Source organism: Penaeus vannamei, chromosome 12 (assembly GCF_042767895.1).
Source record: "Penaeus vannamei isolate JL-2024 chromosome 12, ASM4276789v1, whole genome shotgun sequence".
In the NCBI taxonomy this organism is placed as follows: domain Eukaryota; kingdom Metazoa; phylum Arthropoda; class Malacostraca; order Decapoda; family Penaeidae; genus Penaeus; species Penaeus vannamei.
In genome coordinates, this window is record NC_091560.1 from 33,516,833 (window position 1) to 33,519,332 (window position 2,500).

Consider the following 2,500-nt stretch of genomic DNA (forward strand, 5'->3'; position numbering starts at 1 on the left):
AGAGAGAGAGAATGAGAGAGAAAGAAAGAGAGAAGAGAGAAAGGAGATGAGAGAGAGAGAATGATAGAGAGTGAATGAGAGAGAAAGAGAGATAGAGAGAGAGAGAGAGAGAGAGAGAGAGAGAGAGAGAGAGAGAGACAGAGAGAGAAAGAGGGAGAGAGAAAGAGAGAGAGAACGAGAGAGAGAGAGAGAGAGACGAGAGAGAGAGAGAGAGAACGAGAGAGAGAGAAGACGAGAGAGAGAGAGAGAACGAGAGGGGAACGAGAGAGAGAGAACGAGAGAGAGAGAAGACGAGAGAGAGAGAGAAGAGAACGAGAGAGAGAGAACAGAAAGAGAGAGAACGAGAGAGAGAGAGAACGAGAGAGAGAGACAGAGAGAGAGAGACAATGAGATGAGAGAGAGAGAGAGATGAGAGAGAGACAGAGAGAGAGAGAGACAATGAGAGACAGACAGAGACAGAGAGCAGAGAGTTGGAGAGAATGAGAAAGAGACAAACAGAGAGAGAAAGAGAGAGACATGAGAGAAGGAGAGAGAAAGAGAGACAGACAGAGAGAGAAAGAGAGAAAAGAGAGAAGAGAGATGAGAGAGAAAGAGAGGGAGGGAGGGAGGGGGGAGGGAGAGAGGGAGGGAGAGGAGGAGAGGAGAGGGAGAGAGAAAGAAGAGAGATAGAGAGAAGAGAGATGAAGAGAGAGAGAGAGAGAGAGAGAGAGAGAGGAGAGAGAGAGAGAGAGAGAGAGAGAGAGAGAGAGAGAGAGAGAGAGGAAAATAGGAGAAAGAGAGGAGAAGAGATGAGAGAGAGAGAGAGAATGAGAGACACAAGAGAGAGGAGACATTAGAGACCACACAGAGAGAGACAATGAGAGACAGAGAGAGAGAGACAATGAGAGACAGAGAGAGAGACAATAGAGACAGAGAGAAACAATGAGAGACAGAGAGAGAGAGACAATGAGGAACAGACAGAGACAGAGGCAGAGAGTTAGAGAGAGAAAGAGACAAACAAGAGAGAAAGAGAGAGAGACATGAGAGAAAGAAAGAGAGACAGACAAGCAAGAAGAAAAAGAGAGAAAGAGAGATGAGAGAGAAGAGAGAGGGAGGGAGGGAGGGAGGGAGGGAGGAGGGAGAGAGAGAGAGAGAGAGAGAGAGAGAGTATAATAGTCTCTAATGGTCTCTCGCTCTTAGGTCAGTACTGTCTTCTGACCTCTGGCGACCTCGGAGGCGACCTCGTGCCGGACAGCGTGGTATATATTTAGAACAAACATCCGGTACCAACAACAGGCGTACGAATACGGTACGCCTTTTTAGTAACTCCCATATCGCTCTGCCATATATACCACGCTGTCCGGCACGAGGTCGCCAGAGGTCAGAAGACAGAACTGACCTAAGAGCGACCTAGCATGACTCACTCTCACTTCACTCCCTACCCTAAGGGTCAGAACAACGCCCGAGCTCGCCCCGGCCGTCCCGACAACACAAGGAAACTGACTGACAAGATACCTGCCTTGCTACTAACACCAAGTAACACCTCAATAAAGAAGGAGAAACAAGAAGATTGTGTGTTTCTCTGAACCTGTCATTCAGTATAGTGGGTCTCTTTATAACTTAATTATAGACCATTATAGCTGGTGGCAGCGGTGGGATATATTTAGAACAAAAATCCGGTACCAACAACAGGGGTATGAATACGGTACGCCTTTTTAGTAACTCCCATTGAGAGAGAGAGAGAGAGAGAGAGAGAGAGAGAGAGAGAGAGAGAGAGAGAGAGAGAGAGAGAGAGAGAGAGAGAGAAAATCAAAATAGAAGAGTGTTTAGACCATAGCTGGTGGCAGCGGTGGGATATATTTAAAACAAACATCCGGTACCAATAACAGGCGTACGAATACGGAACGCCTTTTAGTAACTCCTATAGAGAGAGAGAGAGAGAGAGAGAGAGAGAGAGAGAGAGAGAGAGAGAGAGAGAGAATCCAAAAATAAAAGAAGAGAGTGTTTAGGGAGAGAAAAACGAGAGCGAAATGGGAGAATGAGAAGGGAGGAGACTGAGACAGCAAGGGCTAAAAGACAGACGAGAAAGAGAGAGAGAGAGAGAGAGAGAGAGAGAGAGAGAGAGAGAGAGAGAGAGAGAGAGAGAGAGAGAGAGAGAGAGAGAGAGAGAGATCAAAATAAGAAAACAGAGTCTTTACGGAGAGCGAAACGAGAGAATGAGAAGGGAGAGACTAAGACAGCGGCCAAAAGACAGACGGAAAGAGAGACGGAGATAATCAAAATAAAAGAAGAGAGTGTTTAGGGAGAGAAAAACGAGAGCGAAATGGGAGAATGAGAAGGGAGAGACTGAGACAGCGGCTAAAAGACAGACGAGAAGAGAGAGAGAGAGAGAGAGAATCAAAATAAGAGAAGAGAGTGTTTAGGGAGAGTAAAACGAGAGCGAAACGGGAGAATGAGAAGGGAGAGACTGAGACAGCGGCTAAAAGACAGACGAGAAGAGAGAGAGAGAGAGATCAAAATA

The 2,500-nt window shown here is 46.6% G+C and overlaps 1 protein-coding gene across 4 annotated transcripts in view; it reads right to left on the reverse strand.

The window, feature by feature from the left end:
- Positions 1-2,500, reverse strand: part of LOC113804499 (uncharacterized) — a 374,340-nt gene that overhangs the window by 7,590 nt on the left and 364,250 nt on the right. The window lies entirely within an intron of this gene.